Source organism: Nyctibius grandis, chromosome W (assembly GCF_013368605.1).
Source record: "Nyctibius grandis isolate bNycGra1 chromosome W, bNycGra1.pri, whole genome shotgun sequence".
Taxonomy (NCBI): Eukaryota; Metazoa; Chordata; class Aves; order Nyctibiiformes; family Nyctibiidae; genus Nyctibius; species Nyctibius grandis.
Genome location: NC_090694.1, coordinates 18,257,911 through 18,280,599, shown reverse-complemented (window position 1 = coordinate 18,280,599; position 22,689 = coordinate 18,257,911).

Here is a 22,689-nt window from a genome sequence, read left to right as displayed (position 1 = left end):
TTGAATATCAACAATGATGGAGACTCTACAACCTCTCTGGGCAACCTGTTCCAGTGCTCAGTCACCCTCGTAATAAAAAAGTGTTCCCTGATGTTCAGAGGGAACCTCCTGTGTTTCACTTTGTGCCCATTGCTTCTCGTCCTGTCACTGGGCACCACTGACAAGAGCCTGGCTCTGTCTTCTTTGCACCCTCCCTTCAGGTATTTATATACATTGATAAGATCCCCCTGAGCCTTCTCTTCTCTTGGCTAAACAGTCCCAGCTCTCTCAGTGTTTCCTCATATGTGAGGTGCTCCAGTCCCTTAATCATCATCGTGGTCCTTCTCTGGACTCTCTCCAGTATGTCCATGTCTCTCTTGTACTGGGGAGCCCAGAACTGGACACAGGACTCCAGGTGTGGCCTCACCAGTGCTGAGTAGAGGGGAAGGATCACCTCCTTCAACGTGTTGGCAATACTTTGTCTAATGCAGCCCAGGATACCATTTGCCTTGTTTGCAGCAAGGGCACATTGCTGGCTCATGTTCAACTTGGTGTCCACCTGGACCCCCAGGGCATTTTCTGCCAAGCTGCTTTCCAGCTGGGCAGCCCCAGTGTATATTGATGCCTGGGGTTGTTCCTTCCCCTTGTTGAACTGCATGAGGTTCCTGTCAGCCCAATTCTCCAGCCTGTTGAGGCCCCTCATGGCAGCATGACCCCCTGGTGTATCAGCCACTCCTCCCATTTTGGTGTCATCAGCAAACTTGCTGGGGGTACACTCTGCCCCATCATCCAGATCATTAATAAAGATGTTGAACAGGACTGGACTCAGTATTTACCCCTGGGGTATGCTGCTAATGACTGGCCTCCAACTGGACTTTGTGCCACTGATCACCACCCTCTGAGCCCAGCTGTTCAGCCAGTTTTCAATCCACCTCACTGTCTGCTCATCCTGCCCATACATTAACAGCTTATCTATGAGGATCTTATGGGAGACAGAGTCAAAAGCCTTCCTGAAGTCCGGGTAGACTATATCCACTGCTCTCCACTTGTCTACCAAGCCAGGCATTTCATCATAGAAGGTTATCAAGTTGGTCAAGCATGAAAAGTATGTGGTGTTTGATTATGAATAGGGCTGTGCTGGGGAAACTATGAAAAGAGTTGGTGCATAATAAAATATCTCAAGATTGCTGGTGGAAGGTGAATGAACATTCTTCAAAGTGAGGAAAGATAGCTGAATCAAATCTGTGGCTCTGAAATTCACAATATAGCAGAAGATATATGATAAGGTACACTAGAGATACAAGCCTGAGATTCAGAGGTAAGGTCTACACATTCTGGTCTAGACTTCTACAAAGACCAAGAATGTTTAGTCATGCTCTTGGGTCAGATCTATGTAATATTTTCAGCAAATTATGTAATATGATCTATCCCCAGAAATCACTTGAGACTATTGGTGAAAGGAGTTTTCTGATTTAAAATTCCAGTTACATAAAGCTCAGCTCTGTGAAACCTGTACATACACAGAACTGAAAAGTGGAACAAATATGCTTTCACAAGCATCCTAACTGCAAAACCCTAGCTATGCTGTGATTCTGCTATCCTCCAAAAGGTACATTAGGATGCATGAACATGTTGTCGTGTTGAATGTACTCATGCTGACACATCCTGAAAAGGGTATGTCATTTGAGATTTTAACCCCTCATGCCATTTATTTACATACTGCTGTCTGAGATTATCAAGAGTGTGTATGCATTCTATGTATTTACTGAAATAAAAAAATATATAAGGCTTTTCAAATACATAGTCAAAAAGGAGTTACCTGATGACATAAGATTTTACATATTTTGTAGTTAACTCAGAGTTCCAAATACAAAATGCAGCACTCAGGGACACCAGTTAGATTTGTGACTCTAAGGAATTTGGGGTCCATAAACCAATGAATGGATCATCCTCATCCATATGCACTTTCGGGTTTCTACTGGAACAATGCAGTTATATACATGCATTTTTCTGTCTGAATAGAGGACACAAATATAATACATGACTACATTATATAACCCCACTGTCCTGGTTTGGCCTAAACCAGGCCGATTTTCCTTTCAGTGATTTTTACTTTCAGCTAAGTCTCCTCTAAGTAACTGCACTTTCTGAAACTAACTGCATGTTTGCAGACAGTGTCTGCTTCCAGGACTGATAACGCTCGAAGTTTGTAGTTATTGCTGAGGTACCGGTAGGGATGTTGTGCAGTAAGGCTCTTGCTGTACTTATTCTTAGAGAAACCAAGGTCACTGCTGAATTCCTCACTGCTTACAAGTGAAGAGCCGAAGGGGGGTCGTAGCTGCAGCGGGGAGCAGACAGGGCAGGTGACCCAAAATTGACCAACGAGGGTATTCCATCCCATACACGTCATTCTCAGTATAAAGTGGGGGGATCACGAGGGTCTCGCTCTCTTTCTGCTATGGCCGGTGTCCAAGGAGGACTCTGTCTGTTTTCCTGCTGCCCCCGATCCCAATCCGTGCATCCCTGAATCCAGCTCTCGACCGTCGCTAGGCCCAGCCTGGGCCTTCCCGGAGCCTGCCCTGCAGTGCCGGTGGTGACGTGGCTGACTTCAGGGGAGCTCAATCTTGGTTTTGTATATATATTTGTATATATTTGATTATCTCTATTATTATTATTATACTCTTTTTCATTATTATAGTTTATTAAAACTGTTTTAACTTTCCAACCTGGAAGTCTCTCTCCCTTTTCCCTTTCCCTCTGGGGGGAGGGGGGGGGATAACAGAGGGCATCTGCCACAGGTTTAATAGCTGGCCCAGCTTTAAACCGTGACAGCCACACATTTTTAATCAGTGGAAAAGCATACCCATTTTTATGTTGTAAAAAACCTGTCTTTGGTTAATAAGCAAGTTCATTTTATCAGTGCCAAATATTTAGTCATACTGATTATTTAAGTACCTTTGTCTTTTTTAATTTATAAAATATGGGCTATGAAAACACTCCTATTTTACTTCAGATAAATAATACAAATGATCATTTATAATTTCTAGTCTTTTCAGATTTTTAACAAATGTTGATTTTTCAACAACAACAACAAAAAAAGATGTTGGCTATTAATTTGTTTTGCTTCTGCTTTATGTTATATTTAAGGAATCCTTTGCCAGAAACATTCTTAAGTAATGTGATTCTGGGCACATATACTATGTCATATTTTGTTAACATGAAAGAGGAAATATACCAGTCCTCAAATCACGCTTTAAAAAATATGACCCCTCTGTATAGGAGAACAATGTCTGTACCCATTACAAAGCTTTCATTATCTGTGAAAATTGAGTAAAAATTAACTTCACATCATGAAACTGCAAAGCAAATTAAGGAAATGCAATAATTTGTATCAACTCTGGTTATATCTGCTAAATATTTTCTAACTGTTCTAAAAAAGAAAAACAGAAGGCAAACTCACAATGAATAGAAACAATAATGGTCAGTAGCATGTGTTGCATGTTATTTGAATGGAAAGTAATTTATCGCTTATGAAATAAAAGCTGTTTATTCTTGTGATTCATTGTAACAATTTTTACAATTTATCTGTGAAAAAGTAAGAAACTGTACCACTATTAGCATATGAATACTTCACACATCAAATAGGCTATACAATAACAGAAGGACATTTGCTATTGGTGTATGCACACAGACAAAGCAGCCATTTTGAAAAAAAGAAAAAAGAAATGGTGTGGATGTTTAACCCATTGTCTGTCTCTCTGGTTTCACACTACTGCTTTGATTAGGGTAGCCTGGGAGTGTGACTTGAAATTCTTTAAAAATATGCACACAGGTTAAATACTGGAACAAAGATCATGTTGTATTATATTTTTATTCAGCCAGTAGCAATAGAGACAATATAAGAAACAGGTTCAGAATAAGAGGTTTTGAATGTATTTGTGTGTGTGCCCGAGGTGGGGGGAGGGGGCAAAGTTTGCCAGTGTGAAGATTATACAGAAATGAAACATTGCCTACATACAGTTTTATTTCATAGCAACAACATAGTGGACCTTGGGTCAGATGTGTGAAACTATTTCTCAGAGAAGCTGCATACATAACTGAGGCTCTATGAAGTGGTCTCAGTTGAAGTTGCCAGGCTACATTCATTTCAAAAGCAGAGCCATTTGTTATCAAATTTAAATTAACTCTCTCAGCACTGAACTCATAGCTTAAAGCATAGCTTTTCAAACTGCTTGATGTCTATGGAAGGAAAAATTGTGCCTGCTAACTGACAACAACATTATTTCACAAAAGACAGAAATCTTACCCATATTTAGGCCTGCAGAGCAATAATCTAGAAAGATTAATTTCTGAAGGATATCTTGATGCCTTGTTCTCTCTTAGGAACCACAGTGTTCTTTCTCTTCTCCCATTCTTTTATTTTCCTTTAAAAAACAATTCACAATTTCAGCTTTAATTTGGAAATAAATTAATAAATCAATATTTGCTGCTGTTTTTCTGCAAGCACGCCACAGCTGCTTTCACTAAATATTTCGGTTTTATGAGGTTGCATACAAATTAGAGAGTCATAAGATATTTATATTTTTCAGCTTCACATGACCTACAACTGTTGGATTTGATCCTGTAGCTTTTATTTGCACTGATAATACTTATAGATATAACTGCAATGAGATTTCTTTTACATTCAAGAATTACTAATGAGATAAATGATGTCTGGATTGCACTAATTATTATTTATTATTTATTTCCTTTAGCACCCCAGTGTGCTATGCACTTTCTAAACAGAGGAGAGATGTTTTTGCCCCAAGGAACTCACACGGCTGTGCAGATACCTTTTAAAAGCAATCCACATGACTTTATTATGCAGTATCTTAAGTAGCAAGAGGCAAACAATAAAAACAAACACCCAAAATGACAAACATTTGTTCACTAAATTAATCTGCTTTTGCTGAGTTCATGCCCTTCCTGTACTCGCTTTTGGTAAATATTTTAGCAGTTGATTGTCAATGGCAAAATATTTGTGGAAAGCAAATTTTATATCCTGAAAAGAAGTCTGTTTGCTAGAAACTTTGAGAGCTCTTGGTTCATTCTTTGGAGATGCTGGACACTCTTTTGCTCAGCAGGAACATACACATGCTTGAAAGTAAGGTGCTTTAGCTCAGATCCTCAAGGGTTGATCCCCATCAGTCACCTTTGAAGACATACTATGTTGGACAGAAACCAGAATGATCACTCAAAACTTTGCAGCCTTAGCTCCAAAAATAAAAGAACAAGTACAACAGCATATGACAACTGATGAGTACAATGCAGATTTTGAATATCAGTAATAATCATACAGTAGGAAAAAAGCTACCTTGCAATCTGCTCATAGATATGACAAGAGATGAAAAAAAATGAATACATTTATCAAATAAATTATTCATCCTGAATTAATTGCTCTGGTCTTAAATTAGGTTTACTCAGGCTAATCAACAAAGATATGCCAACAATTAAAACCAACAGAACATCCCAGTCATATACATACTGTATGTGTGCCTGGATACATCATCGTACAATACAGGCTTTTTGAACAAGAAAAGAAAGATGTATATACTTTCATAAATTCTGTATAAAACACAACTATGTTATTTTTCCATAAGTTTTGTTTCAAAAATATAAAAGGTTTATAGTTTTAAAGGTTTATAGTTTTTTTACCTAATTTGATATTTCTGATTTCATTTCTCTGATAAATTGTAGTCTCTAGCCAAGAGTAAGACTTTTACTATTGCTAAGCTTAATATACTGAACTAAACATAGCACTAAACAACCTGTGCTTTTCCTTCTTGAAACTTAAGCTTTGGGTATTTAATCTATATCCCTTCCTCAACATAAGATGCTGATTTGTTAGATTCAAGTCAAACCTGTTGTAGCTATTGACATATATGCTAGCAAGACTGCTTGAATTTCATCTTTATACTCTGTGAATGGAGAGGACTTTGTTTTAGAAAAGACAACTAAAATACCATTGAACGCTGTGTTGTCAAGTTAAAATTACTTTTTTCCCATAAAAATTAACAATCTATATTTTATTATTCATATGTGTAAAGATATAAAACATTTGTTTAAGCAATTAGTAGGTGATACCTCAAATTGCCTGCCATATTAGAAAATGATCCTTCATATAATGTACAAATATTTTCTAAAAAATAAAAGGTAAAGATAAACTGAATTTAAAAATAAGGACAGTAAAGTTACATGGTATAACATTTACCTTTTCATTTTTTTAAGATAGATATATCATGTATGAGTGCTCCCACGCAACTCTGGATATTATTCTAAAACTACAAACCATTTGCTTATTTAAAGCTCTATGCAGCTAACAATACTACAGGACTAGTAAAGCCTACCAAGCACTCTTTAAGAATCTTGTTTATTTACTGGTGGAAGTAATGTATGATACCTGTGTATCCATGACAACACTGTAACATGTCAGAGCAGGACTTGATCTTTTCTTCCAACTGCAATAAAAGTAAGAAAGAGTAATGGAGAGTGGAGACTAACAGTAGACTATTGTGGCCTGAATGAAGTCACATCGCCGCTGAGTGCTGCCGTGCCGGACATGCTAGAACTTCAATACGAATTGGAGTCAAAGACAGCCAAGTAGTATGCCACAATTGATATTGCTAATGCATTTTTCTCAATCTCTTTGGCAGTGGAGTGCAGGCCACAGTTTGCTTTTACTTGGAGGGGCATCCAGTACACCTGGAATCGACTGCCCCAGGGGTGGAAATGAAGCCCCACCATTTGCCATGGACTAATCCAGACTGCACTGGAAAAGGATGAAGCTCTGGAACACCTGCAATACATTGATGACATCATCATATGGGGCAACACAGCTCTGGATTTGTGCTGAAAACAGTGTTGATAACACATGCATGGTTTTGTTATTGCTGAGCAGTGCTTACACAGAGTCAAGGCCTTTTCTGTTTCTCACACCACCCCACCAGTGAGTAGGCTGGGGGTGCACAAGAAGCTGGGAGAGGACACAGCCGGGACAGCTGACCCCAATTGACCAAAGGGATATTCCATATCATATGATGTCATGCTTAGCATATAAAGCTGGGAAGAAGAAGGAAGGGGGGACGTTCGGAGTGATGGCGTTTGTCTTCCCAAGTAACTGTTACGCTTAATGCTTTCCTGCTTTTCTGGAGATGGCTAAACACCTGCCTGCTGATTGTGGGACTGGACTGGGCTGCTAGCAGCCCTGACCTTGAAGGAATTTAGCAAGAAAACAGAATGTGAGAAAAACAAGATATGGAGTGATATTCTAGCTGCCAACTACGGACTCGTGGCCAGCGCGTGATGGCCAATCAGCGGTTGTGGTCGGGCGTGTGAACAGCGAGTGCAACCAATCATAAAGCTAGCCAGCTAGAGGAGGGAAGATATAAAAAATGGAGTAAAATAAACACAGGCGCTCTTTTGCTTTTGCTCTTGCTTTGCTGCCTGCTTGAAACTATCCTTCTGTCTCCTGTTTTTATTTGATCACCGTGACAAATATAACGACAGCAGATGGGAAGTAGTGAATTAATTCCTTGTTTTGCTTTGCCTGCACATGTGGCTTTTGCTTTACCTATTAAACTGTCTTGATCTCAACCCACGACTTTTCTTGTTTGTACCCTTGTGATTCTCTCCCCCATCCCACTGCGGGGAGAGTGAGCAAGCAGCTGTGTGCTGCTTAGTTGCCGGCTATGTTAGACTGATATGCTTGAGATGCAAATTATATGTATGTGGTGGAATTCAGACATTACGTTACCATTGCTTTGACAAAGGTTGTGGTATTTCAAGATTTAGAAAAGCACCTTGAAAAATTAAAGCAAATTAACTGTGCAGAAGCAAAACAATGCAATAAAGGAAGAGATTCTTAGCTAGGGATAGGCTCCAGAACAATACTTGTCTTCCACTAACATTTTAATAAATAACATGGCCAATATCTAGCATAGTTTTCTTAGCATTCATAGATTTCAATGAGGAAAGATTTTGATTTAATACATCACATTTCCTCCAAGTGTACTGTATTTTCTGGATATGTTAGTATCATAGAATCATAGAATGGTTTGGGTTGGAAGGGACCTTAAAGATCATCTAGTTCCAACCCCCCTGCCATTGTCAGGGACACATTTCCACTAGACCAGGTTGATCAAAGCCCCATCCAACCTGGCTGTGAACACTTCCAGGGAGGTGGCACACACAACTTCTCTGGGCAACCTGTTCCAGTGTCTCGCTACCCCCACAGTAAAGAATTTCTTCCTAATAGCTAATCTAAACCTACCCTCTTTCAGTTTAAAACCGTTACCCCTTGCCCTATCACTACATACCCTTGTAAAAAGTCCCTCCCCATCTTTCGTGTAGGCCCCCTTCGGGTACTGGAAGGCTGCTAGAAGGTCTCCCCGGAGCCTTCTCTTCTCCAGGCTGAACAACCCCAACTCTCTCAGCCTGTCTTCATAGGAGAGGTGTGCCAGCCCTCCCCTTCAGGCAGTCCTGAAGGGCGAAGAGGTCCAGGAAGGCTGGAAATTCTTCAAGAAAGAAATCTTAAAGGTGCAGGAGCAGGCTGTCCCCATGTGCCGAAAGACAAGCCAGCAGGGAAGAAGAACAGACTGGCTGAACAGAGAGCTTTGGCTGGAACTCAGGAAAAATGGAGAGTTTATGAGCTTTGGAAGAAGGGGCAGGCGACTCAGGAGGACTACAAGGATGTTGTGAGGCTATGCAGGGAGAAAATTAGAAGGGCCAAAGCCCAACTAGAACTTAATCTGGCCACTGCCGTAAAAGGCAATAAAAAATGTTTCTATAAATACATTAGCTACAAGAGGAGGGCCAAGGAGAATCTCCATCCTTTACTGGATGTGAAGGGAAACATAGTGACAAAGGATGAGGAAAAGGCTGAGGTGCTTAATGCCTTCTTTGCCTCAGTCTTTAGTAGTAAGACCAGTTGTTCTCCGGTTACACAGCCTCATGAGCTGGAGGACAGGGACGGGGAGCAGAATGAAGCCCCCATAATCCAAGAGGAAATGGTTAGCAACCTGCTATGACACATAGACACACACAAGTCTATGGTGACAGATGTGATCCACCCAATGGTACTGAGGGAGCTGGCAGAAGTGCTCACCAAGCCACTTTTCATCATTTATCAGCAGTCCTGACTAACCTGAGAGGCCCCAGTTGACTGGAGGTTAGCAAATGTGATGCCCATCCACAAGAGGGGCCGGAAGGAGGATCTGGGGAACTATAGGCCTGTCAGTCTGACCTCGGTGCCAGGGAAGGTTATGGAGCAGATCATCTTGAGTGCCATCATGGGGCACGTATAGGACAACCAGGCAATCAGGCCCAGTCAGCATGGGTTTACGAAAGGCAGGTCCTGCTTGACTAACCTGATTTCCTTCTATGACAAGGTGGCTCACTTACTGGATGAGGGAAAGGCTGTGGATGTTGTCTACCTAGACTTGAGTAAAGCCTTTGACACCATCTCCCACAGCATTCTCCTGGAGAAACTGTCTGCTCATGGCTTGGATGGGCGTACTCTTCACTGGGTTAAAAACCTGGCTGGGTGGCCAGGCCCAAAGAGTTGTGGTGAATGGAGTTAAATCCAGTTGGCGCTCAGTCACAAGTGACTTTCCCCAGGGCTCAGTATTGGGGCCAGTTCTCTTTAATATCTTTATCAATGATCTAGACGAGGGGATCGAGTGCACCCTCAGTAAGTTCGCAGATGACACCAAGTTGGGCGGGAGTGTTGATCTCCTTGAGGGTAGGAAGGCTCTGCAGAGGGATCTGGACAGGCTGGATCAATGGGCTGAGGCCAACTGTATGAGGTTCAACGAGGCTAAATGTTGGGTCCTGCACTTGGGGCACAACAACCCCATGCAACGCTACAGGCTGGGGGAAGAGTTGCTGGAAAGCTGCATGGCGGAAAAGAACCTGGGGGTGTTGATCGATGGCTGGCTGAACGTGAGCCAGCAGTGTGCCCAGGTGGCCAAGAAGGCCAACAGCATCCTGGCTTGTATTAGAAATAGTGTGGCCAGCAGGACTAGGGAACTGATTGTCCCCCTGTACTCGGCACTGGTGAGGCCGCACCTCAAATACTGTGTTCACTTTCGGGCCCCTCACTACAAGAAAGACATTGAGGTGCTGGAGCAAGTCCAAAGAAGGGCAATGAAGCTGGTGAAGGGTCTGGAGCACAAGTCCTATGAGGATTGGCTGAGGAAACTGGGGTTGTTTAGTCTGGAGAAAAGGAGGCTGAGGGGAGACCCTATCGCTCTCTACAACTACCTGAAAGGAGGTTGTAGCGAGGTGGGTGTTAGTCTCTTCTCCAAGGTAACAAGTGATAGGACAAGAGGAAATGGCCTCAAGTTGCACCAGGAGAGGTTTAGATTGGATATTAGGAAAAGTTTCTTCACTGAAAGGTTTGTCAAGCATTGGAACAGGCTGCCCAGGGAAGTGGTGTAGTCACCATCCCTGGAGGTATTTAGAAGACGTGTAGATATGGTGCTTAGGGACATGGTTTAGTGGTGGACTTGGCAGTGCTAGATTAATGGTTGGACTTGATGATCTTAAAGGTCCTTTCCAACCAAAATGATTCTATGATTCTATAAATGACACCCTTACTTGCAACATATTGCTACATATAGGCACACATAAATATTGAGCAGTTTTAGGGATTTGTTGTGGGTTAACCCCAGTTGGCCGATAAGCACCACACAGTCACTTGCTCACTTCCCTCCCACCCCCAGTGGGCTGGGGGAAGAGAAAAGGAAGAATAAAACCAAGAAAACTTGGGGGTCAATATAAAACAAACAAACAATTGTTTAATAAGCAAAGGATAAATGGAGCAAAACAAAACAAGTGACACAAAGGCAATCACTCACCACTTCCTGTGGGTAGGCTGATGCTCAGCCGGTTCCCGAGCAAAAAATGGCTAACCTCCCTAAAACACCCTCTTTTCCTTTTTATTGCTGAGCATGATGTTATATGGCATGGAATACCTCTTTGGTTAGTTTGGGTCATCTGCTTGGTTTTGTCCCCTCCCAGTCTATTGCGCACCCCCCCATCTATTCACTGTGGGGGCAGAGTGAGAAACAGAGAAGGCCTTGATGCTTTGCAGGCATTGTTCAGCAAAAGCGATAACATTAGTGTGTTATCAGTACTGCTTTGGTCACAAATCTAAAAGCACCATATGAGCTGCTATGAAGAAAATTCACTCTATTTTAGCCACACCCAGTACAGGATTAAAATCTATTTGCAGGAGCGGGGAAAAGTTTGTCTATGCTATACATAGAATGTTGTAAATTTTCTTCATCTTGTCTAAAAGCAACATAGCACAGTGGGCGTGCCAAAGACAAAGTAGTAGGTTACAAACTTACATTTTTGATTAGTGATGTGAACAAAGTCTAGAAAAAAATAATTATAGAAAGAACTTGCATGGCCTTCAGTTCTCTCCTGGTCAAAATATTTTTCTGATTTTATCCTCAGCATGTCAGTCACCAGAGCGTTTAGGCAAGAATACTTTTGAAAGAGTGGTATTTCTCACTCTTATCAACTAAGTTAGAGCAACTTATTAAATTTTATTCAGATACATCCTATCGACATGGTTCAGTGTGAACTTTTGTTATGCACTTCAATATATAGTTAATAAACAAAAAGTGTAATAAGTTGTGCATGGTTTTCTCTTTTTGAGAACAGAATCACAGAATGTTAGGGATTGGAAGGGACCTCGAAAGATCATCTAGTCCAATCCCCCTGCCAGAGCAGGATTGTCTAGACCATATCACACAGGAACGCGTCCAGGCGGGTTTTGAATGTCTCCAGAGAAGGAGACTCCACAACCTCTCTGGGCAGCCTGAACATTCCATTGGATAAATTATTTTAAAAGATCTCAGCTGATATTGTTATGTGTTCAAAAGGAAAGAGAACAAAACAAATTTATCAGAGTATCCAGATGTTAATTTAGCTATTGTTTGTATGCACATCTGTAGCATGTACACGGCAAGAAAACAACAAAGAATTTTAAAACTTAGCTTATTAGTTGCAGTTATGCAGTTGTAGATCTGAACAAGTACAAAATCTCTTTTTATCAAGATAATATGCAAAATGGTAATTTTTCAGCTTACATTTTACAGCTTACAGTCATGGGGCCCTGATGGGATGCATACACGAGTGCTGAGGCTGATGTCATTGTTAGGCCACTCTTGATTATCTTTGATCGATCATGGCCACTGGGTGAAGTACCTGAAGACTGGAGGAAAGCAAATGTCACTCCTATCTTTGAGAAGGGCAAGAAAGGGGACCCAGGGAACTACAGGCTGGTCAGCCTCACCTTGATCCCTGTGAAGCTGATAGAGCAACTAATCCTGGAAACCATTTCCAGGCACATGAAGGACAAGAAAATCATCAGGAGAATTCAACACGGTTTCACCAAGGGGAAGTCATGCTTAACCAACCAGATAACCTTCTATGATGAAATGCCAGTGTGGTGGGTTGATCTTGGCTAGTTGACAGGTGCACACCAAGCTGCTCTATCACTCCTCCACCTCAGCTGGACAGGGGGAGAAAATATGACGAATGGCTCGTGGTTCGAGATAAGGACAGGGAAATCACTCAGCAATTACTGCCACAGGCAAAACAGACTCTACTCAGGGAAATTAATTTAATTTATTGCCAATTAAACAGAGAGTATGATAATGAGAAATAAGAACAAATCTTAAAATGCCTTTCCTCCACCCCTCCCTTCTTCCCAGGCTCAACTTCACTCCCAACTTCCCTAGCTCCTCCCCCTGAGCAGCGCAGGGGGATGGGGAATGGGGGGATGCGGTCAGTTCATCACACATTGTCTCTGCCACTCCTTCCTCCTCATGCTGTTCCCCTGCTCCAGCGTGGGGTCCCACTCACAGGAGACAGGCCTTCACAACCTTCTCCAACATGGGTCCTTCCCACAGGCTGCAGTTCTTCAAGAACTGCTCCAGCATGGACCCTTTCCATGGGGTGCAATCCTTCAGGAACGGACTGCTCCAGTGTGGGTCCCCCACGGGATCACAAGTCCTGCCAGAAAACCTGCTCCACCGTGGGCTCTCCATGGGGTCACAGCTTCCTTCAGGGCACATCCACCTGCTCTAGTGTGGGGTCCTCCATGAGCTACAGGTGGATATCTGCTCCACTGTGGCACTCCATAGGCTGCAGGGGGACAACCTGCCTCACCATGGTTTTCACCACAGGTTGCAGGGGAATCTCTGCTCTGGTGGCTGGAGCACCTCCTCCCACTCCATTTTCACTGACCTTGGTGTCTGCATAGTTGTTTCTCTCACATATTCTCACTCCTGTCTCCCATCTGCTGTTGCGCAGCAGTTTTTTTCCCCTTCTTAAATATGTTACTGCAGAGGTGCTACCACTGTCACTGATTGGCTCAGCTTTGGCCAACGACAGGTCCATCTTGAAGCTGTCTGGAACTGGCTCTGTCCGACATGGGGGCAGCTTCTTGCATCTTCTCATAGAAGCCACCCCTGCAGACCCCCCCCTTCCCCACTACCAAAACCTTGCCACACAAACCCAGTACAGCCTGGCTACGTTGCCTTGAGGAAGGCTTTCGACATCATCTCCCATAAGAGCCTCATAGAGAAGACAATGAAGTATGGGATGGATGAGTAGACAGTGAGGTGGACTGAATACTGGCTGAATGGCCAGGCCTAGAGGGTGATGATAAGTGGCATGAAGTCTAGTTGGAGACCAGTTTTCGGTACTGGAAGGGAATGGGGAGGTGAGAGAGAGAGAGAGAGACAGAATCACAGAATCACAGAATCACAGAATCAATCAGGTTAGAAGAGACCTCTGGGATCATCGAGTCTAACCGTTGCCCTGACACCACCCTGTCAACTAGACTATGGCACTAAGTGCCATGTCCAGTCTTTTCTTAAACACATCCAGAGATGGTGACTCCACCACCTCCCTGGGCAGCCCATTCCAATGTCTAATAACCCTTTCTGAAAAGAAATTCTTCCTAATGTCCAACCTGAACCTCCCCTGGCGAAGCTTGAGGCTATGTCCTCTTGTCCTATCACTAGTTGCCCGGGAGAAGAGGCCGACTCCCACTCCACTACACCTTCCCTTCAGGTAGTTGTAGACTGCAATAAGGTTACCTCTGAGCCTTCTCTTCTCCAGGCTAAACAACCCCAGCTCCCTCAGCCGTTCCTCGTAGGTCAGACCCTCCAGACCCTTCACCAGCTTGGTCGCCCTCCTCTGGACTCGCTCCAACACCTCAACATCTTTCTTGAAGTGAGGGGCCCAGAACTGGACACAGTACTCAAGGTGCGGCCTCACCAGTGCCGAGTAGAGAGGGACGATCACTTCCCTAGACCGGCTGGCTACACTATTCCTAATAGAGGCCAGGATGCCATTGGCCTTCTTGGCCACCTGGGCACACTTCTGGCTCATGTTTAGCCAGCTGTCGATCAGCACCCCCAGGTCTCTTTCCGCTGGGCGGCTTTCTAACCACTCTTCCCCCAGCCTGTAGCGCTGCATGGGGTTGTTGTGGCCGAAGTGTAAGACCCGGCACTTGTTCTTGTTGAACCTCATGCCGTTGGTCTCGGCCCATCTATCTAGCCTATCCAGATCCCTCTGTAGGGCCTTCCTACCCTCCAGCAGATAGACACTCCCACCCAGCTTGGTGTCATCTGCAAATTTACTGAGGGTGCACTCAATCCCTACAATTACAGGGTTATTTACAGAGACAATACAGGGTTATTTCGGGATCTCAATAAGAAAGGCACGACAACAAATAGCTTAATAAGATGACTGTTTTAATAAGTCAGAAGAAGAAGAATAATATAGATAGTGAGTAAATCTTACGTCCCTTCAGATGCTGGGCAACCTGCATTCATGCAGCGTCAGATGGAGCCTGGATGGATTTTCCCACGGCATGCTGATCAGGTTCTGTCCATAGAGAAAAGCACCTCCTTTTTGGTTGTTTAAACTATTATATAATTTCCTTACAAGAAAACAGTTCTATTCCTAAAGGATGTTCACGTGAGAACTTCTTGATGTACTTTTAGATAAAGGTGACTCCATGCAGGTGGTGTCATCACCACTATGAAGTGGTAGCTTCCTGCAGGCTCCTCTGTTACAGCGAGCTGGATGCGATTATACTGCTGCCAGCAAGTTTGTGCAGCACAACAAAGGCCTGAAGGCCAAGCTGTACATGCAGCACAGCACAGATCTGGACCTACTCAGGTTAACTGTTATGTTGATCACTGAATCCTCCATGTACAATGGTCTCCCAGTCAGGACCACTACATTCCACCCCCTGATCCACATACAGTTTAACTTTCTCAAAGATATTATAAATTAGAGATTATATTAATAACATACAGGCTTCTCAAGCCCTAAGTACAAGGCCCAATAGAGCAGACATGGCCTATTCAAGAGCATGAACTCCTCGAATACAATGTCTTCCACAAGCTCCCAGTACAGGCAATAACTAGTGGTGTACCCCAGGAGTCAATATCAATACTGGATCCAGTCCTGTTCAACATAGAATCATATAATGGTTTGGGTTGGAAGGGACCTTAAAGATCATCTAGTTCCAACCCCCCTGCCACAGGCAGGGACACCTTTCCACTAGACCAGGTTGCTCAAAGCCCCATCCAACCTGTCCGTGAACACTGCCAGGGAGGGGGCATCCACAACTTCTCTGGGCAACCTGTTCCAGTGTCTCACCACCCTCACAGTAAAGAATTTCTTCCTAATAGCTAATCTAAATCTACCCTCTTTCAGTTTAAAAACGTTCCCCCTCGTCCTATCTCTACACGCCCTTGTAAAAAGTCCCTCTCCTGCTTTCCTGTAGGCCCCCTTCAGGTACTGGAAGGCTACTATAAGGTCTCCCCGGAGCCTTCTCTCCTCCAGGCTGAACAGCCCCAACTCTCTCAGCCTGTCTTCATAGGAGAGGTGCTCCAGCCCTCTGATCATCTTCGTGGCCCTCCTCTGGACTCGTTCCAACAGTTCCATGTTGGGGGCCCCAGAGCTGAATACAATACTCGAGGTGGGGTCTCATGAGAGAGGAGCAGAGGGGCAGAATCACCTCCCTCGAACTGCTGGCCATGCTGCTTTTGATGCAGCCCAGGATACGGTTGGCTTTCTGGGCTGCAAGTGCACATTGCCAGCTCATGTTGAGCTTCTCATCAGCCATCACCCCCAAGTCCTTCTCCTCAGGGCTGCTCTCAATCCATTCTCCGCCCAGCCTGTATTTGTGCTTGGGATTGCCCCGACCCACATGCAGGACCTTGCACTTGGCCTTGTTGAATTTCATGCGGTTCGCACGGGCCCAGCTCTCAAGCCTGTCAAGGTCCCTCTGGATGGCATCCCTTCCCTCCACTGTGTTGACTGCACCACCCAGCTTGGTGTTGTCAGCAAACTTGCTGAGTGTGCACTCAATCCCACTGTCCATGTTGCCGACAAAGATGTTGAACAGCACCAGTCCCAATACCGACCCCTGAGGAATGCCACTCCTCACTGGTGTCCACTTGGACATCGAACATCTTCATTAACGATCTGGCAGAGAGATCTCCCAGCCATTTGTAGATGACACCAAACTGGGAGGAGTGGCTGATGATATAACAGGGGTTCATGCTGCCATCCAGAGGGACCTCAACAGGCTGGAAAAATGGGCTAACAGGAACCTCATGCAGTTCAACAAGGGGAAATGCTATGTCCTGCCCCTGGGGAGGAACACCACCATGCATCAATATATGCTGGGGGCCTCCCAGCTGGAAAGCAGTTTGGCAGAAAAGGACCTGGGGGTCCAGATGGACACCAAGTTGTCGTGGTTTAACCCCAGTAGGCAGCTAAGCCCCACACAGCTGCTCGCTCACTCCCCCCACAGTAGGATGAAGGAGAGAATCGGAAGGGTACAAGAGAAAAAACTCATTGGCTGAGATAAAGACAGTTTAATAGGTAAAGCAAAAGCTGTGCACACAAGCAAAGCAAAATAAGGAATTGATTCACTAACTTCCCATCAGCAGGTAGGTGTTTAGCCATCCCCAGGAAAGCAGGGCTTCATCATGTATAGCGGTTACTTGGGAAGACAAACACCATAACATCCCCCCTTCCTCCTTCTTTCCCCCAGATTTTATTGCTGAGCATGATGTCATATGGTATGGAATATCCCTTTGGTCATTTGGGGGTAAGCTGTTCCAGCTGTGTCCCCTCTGAGCTTCTTGCTCACCCCCAGACTACTCGCTCATGGGGCAGTGTGAGAAACATAAAAGGCCTTGACACTGTGTAAGCACTGTTCAGCAATAGCTAAAACATCAGTGTTTTATCAACACTGTTTTCAGCACAAATCCAAAACATAGATCCACACAAGCTACTATAAAGAAATTTAACTCTATCCCAGCCAAAACCAGTACACAAGTTGAACATGAGCCAGCAATGTGCCCTTGCTGCAAACAAGGCAAATGGTATCGTGGGCTGCATTAGACAAAGTATAGCCAACACGTTGAAGGAGGTGATCTTTCCTCTCTACTCAGCACTGGTGAGGCCACACCTGGAGTCCTGTGTCCAATTCTGGGCTCCCCAGTACAAGAGAGACATGGACATACTGGAGAGAGTCCAGAGAAGGACCACGATGATGATTAAGGGACTGGAGCACCTCACATATGAGGAAACACTGAGAGAGCTGGGACCGTTTAGCCAAGAGAAGAGAAGGCTCAGGGGGATCTTATCAACGTATATAAATACCTGAAGGAAGGGTGCAAAGAAGACAGAGCCAGGCTCTTGTCAGTGGTGCCCAGTGACAGGACGAGAAGCAATGGGCACAAAGTGAAACACAGGAGGTTCCCTCTGAACATCAGGGAACACTGTTTTACTGTGAGGGTGACTGAGCACTGGCACAGGTTGCCCAGAGACATTGTGGAGTCTGCATCCTTGGAGATATTCAAAACTGCCTGGACGTGGTCCTGGGCATCTTGCTCTAGGTGCCCCTGCTTGAGCAGGGGGGTTGGACCAGATGAGCTCCAGAGGTCCCTTCCAACTTCAACCACTCCACGATTCTGTGATTTTCTTTGTGGGATGATGTTGCTGAATCTGCTAGACAGTCAGTGATCCCATTGCAAAACTGGAAGCAGACTGAAGAACTTTGAACATGGCTCTTCTGTTGACATTGTTGATTAGAAATATATATGTCACAAGATGCTACCATAAATTGAGTTGCAGTTATTAGCTCTGGGCACAAAGTAGACAGCTAGCAATAGGTAAATCTAAAAAGAATTATAGATTCTATTTGATTTATATAAGCATCCAAAAACATTTAGGGACTGGGGACATCTAGGGACATTAGGATGAACTCATGAAAAGAGGCAAATGTATTTTAGCTAATGTGTGGGCCTGTATAGATTGACAGAGGTTTCCAGGGCATATAAAAACAACGACTTGTTTAGGAGATGTTAGTATATGCTAGAGACACATTTCAAATATCTTGTAATGGTCTTAGTATTCCAAAGTATGCATAGCCAAACTCAGTTTTACTGTAAATAAAATAGCATCCGACCAATTTTGATAATACAGAATATTCGAGTAACTTTGATATACAAAAAGAAACAAATGCCAGTTTTCAGTCTTTCAAGAAGTTTCATAAAGAGTCAATATATCTGTATTTAAGTTCAGATTGCCGCTGGTAAAATGCTATCATCTTTTCACTTTCAAATGCTTAAATAGTAAGCCATGTGCAATTTTGCTTGCTTTACATTAAAACTTTTTTCTTTCTTACACATTTTTTCCCAAAATTTAAAGCTTGCAGAATATATTCCATTCACTGTTTAACTTCTGAAGAGTCAATACATCACATGGGAACTGTAAGCACCAACTTCACTCCTAGAATAAGCTCAATGAAGCAATTAATGATATTGGTCTATATAAATACTCTTGTTCTTACACTTATCACACGGTCTAAGTTTAGTGGAGTTATTCTTGATTTACTTCCATGTGACACTAGGCTTCATAGTTATGTGAATTGAAAATGTTATTTGCGCTAATCTGAATATAGATAAGTACATAGCTTTACCTTCAATCATGTCTGGCAGAATCCATAACACTGAGCTATGCAAATAGTCTTCCTGTACCATGTATGGAGCCACAGAAAGCCAGACCCTGCACTACCCTCTCCTCTTCCCTCCTCTTCTCTCATTATGTTTAGGAATTTCACAGAATCACAGAATCACAGAATGTTAGGGATTGGAAGGGACCTCGAAAGATCATCTAGTCCAATCCCCCTGCCGGAGCAGGATTGCCTAGACCATATCACACAGGAACGCGTCCAGGCGGGTTTTGAATGTCTCCAGAGAAGGAGACTCCACAACCTCTCTGGGCAGCCTGTTCCAGTGTTCGGTCACCCTCACCATAAAGAAGTTTTTCCTCATATTTAAGTGGAACCTCCTGTGTTCCAGCTTGCACCCATTGCCCCTTGTCCTGTCAAGGGATGTCACTGAGAAGAGCCTGGCTCCATCCTCATGACACTTGCCCTTTACATATTTATAAACATTAATGAGGTCACCCCTCAGTCTCCTCTTCTCTAAGCTAAAGAGACCCAGCTCCCTCAGCCTCTCCTCATAAGGGAGATGTTCCACTCCCTTAATCATCTTTGTGGCTCTGCGCTGGACTCTCTCTAGCAGTTCCCTGTCCTTCTTGAACTGAGGGGCCCAGAACTGGACACAATATTCCAGATGCGGCCTCACCAGGGCAGAGTAGAGGGGGAGGAGAACCTCTCTTGACCTGCTAACCACACCCCTTCTAATACACCCCAGGATGCCATTGGCCTTCTTGGCCACAAGGGCACACTGCTGGCTCATGGTCATCCTGCTGTCCACTAGGACCCCCAGGTCCCTTTCCCCTACGCTGCTCTCCAACAGGTCTGTCCCCAACTTGTACTGGTACATGGGGTTGTTCTTGCCCAGATGCAGGACTCTACACTTGCCCTTGTTATATTTCATTAAATTTCTCCCCGCCCAACTCTCCAGCCTGTCTAGGTCTCTCTGAATGGCTGCGCAGCCTTCCGGCGCATCAGCCACTCCTCCCATTTTTGTGTCATCAGCGAACTTGCTGACAGTGCACTCTATTCCCTCATCCAAGTCATTAATGAATATATTGAATAGTACTGGTCCCAGTACCGACCCTTGAGGGACTCCGCTAGACACAGGCCTCCAACTGGACTCTGTCCCATTGACCACCACTCTCTGGCTTCTTTCCTTCAGCCAGTTCACAATCCACCTCACTACCCGATCATCCAGACCACACTTCCTCAGTTTAGCTGCGAGGATGCTGTGGGAGACCGTGTCAAACGCTTTACTGAAATCAAGATAGACCACATCCACAGCTTTACCATCATCTATCCACCGGGTTACATCCTCATAAAAGGCTATCAAGTTGGTTAAGCATGACTTCCCCTTGGTGAAGCCATGCTGAGTGCCCCTAATGATCCCCCTATCCTTGATGTGCCTAGAGACAGCACCAAGGACAAGTTGTTCCATCACCTTTCCAGGGATGGAGGTGAGGCTGACCGGTCTATAGTTACCCGGGTCCTCCTTCTTGCCCTTTTTGAAGACTGGAGTGACATTCGCTTTCCTCCAGTCCTCAGGCACCTCTCCCGTTGCCCACGACTTAGCAAAGATGATGGAGAGTGGCCTAGCAATGACTTCCGCCAGCTCCCTCAGCACCCGTGGGTGCATCCCATCAGGGCCCATGGATTTATGGATGTCCAGATTGCTTAATTGGTCCCTGACCCAGCCCTCATCTACCAAGACAGATTCCTCCTCTATCCTGACTTCTTCTGGGGCCTCAGGGGTCCGGGGCTCCTCAGGACAGCCTCCAGCAGTATAGACAGAGGCAAAGAAGGCATTCAGTAACTCTGCCAAAAAATTTCATATTAAGGAACCACAGAAGCTGAGGCTTGGCCTCACATTCGACATATATATTGCCTGAGCCCCTGTTCCTCATCACCTGCCCTACCCAGTGCCTGCCTTTTCCTCCCTGCCCCAGTGAATCTGAAGTATTTTATGCAGAATACAACAGCTCAGACACAATTGACTGAGAGGATCGTCTGCCTTGAAGTATTCTGACAGGCCATCTCTTGAGAGGTTAAAGGTATGGATGAAATTCAATGAAGTGAAGGTGGGATGTAAGCGTGCATTTCCTATACTCTTTATGAGTTATCAAAGCAAGCATAAATAATAAAAAAGCATAAATAAATATAATATATACACATAATAAATACATAAAAAATTAAATCCTAAAAGTAATAAAAGGTAGGAGATATCACTGACTCCAACACTGTTTTTTTGTCATGTCCAGTCCAACAGGTGTTTTCTTGAAGATCTGGAGAGATGGGCAAAGGTGAGAAAGCCCAACAGGCTATAAATGTGAAGGAGACTCTTGGCTGTTCCATACTGGACTTTATGTTGAGAACAGGCATGGTAAGTACCTGTATGGTCTGATGGGAGGTACCAAATTTTAAACTATACTCCTGCTTATGCGTTTTAATAAACCTCATACCTAGTGCATTTCTCAATTAGTTGCTTCTTAAGTAATTATATCAATGCTGCTATAATATCAACACTATGAACAACATTCTACTATAATTTACTGTATTTTCAAATGGAGAATAAAATTTGAAGAATTATTTATATTGAGTTAATGATCTAAGAAAGATACTTAAGCTTCCATTTAGCTCAGCTGATGTTTAAAATCAGGTGACAGGCATTTATGTTCACACATCTGCTGCTTGATATTATCATCATCATCATCATTTCACATGAACATAATTACTTGTTATGTCATGTATAAATTTAAATACAATCTGTAATGGCATTTTAACAACTGCTGGGAAGTAAATGTTTACTTTCCATAGCCTGGGTTAAATGATGTTAGCAAGTAAGTATATACTGCATAAAGCTAGAAAGTTAGGCTGGACTCATTGACATCTGCAGATACCAAATTTCATCGATTTCATATTTTACGTGGAAATCATACAAAGCTTGTGACATCAGGATAAACTTAAAAGTCGGTGTTCAGTTCTGGTTTCAAGTTTTTTCATTGAAAGTGTAAAAATTTCAAAATTATAAATGGTGTGTCAGAAACCTTAACAAATCAAGAAAAGTTATGTGGATGAGTCCACTGAAAAATCAATCATCTGTTGCATATGGGGTTGATAAGTATCTGGAACAATATAGTATATGAAATAAGAGAAGCATTGCAGATGGAGTTTCCACAGGCAGATGTTTACAATCCCAGGTTAATAAAACCAACCACCAGTTTTAACATGACAGTTAAAAGATAGCTTTCTGTAACATATTTAAGTATAACTTACAGTTACCCAGAGGCTTTCTTTTTAAGTTCTGTAATTTGTAAAACAATGACGTTACTTGAAGTTTGCAGGCACCTTACTCTGTTTACAGCAATGCAGCCATTCCATATACCTGTGCTCTTAAGAACCATGAACAACAGATTTTGCAACAGGACAATCTATAAAGAAGAAATACATACTACTACCTAACTGAAACCAACTGGCCAATACCAAAACAAATCCCATATCATCTATCTGTTCTCTACTGATATTCACTTGGAGCTGTGTGAAACTACTGAAAAATTAATCCAGTTTTTGTGCTGCACATTCAGTTTTCTTTCTCTGCTGAAGCTATACAGCTATAT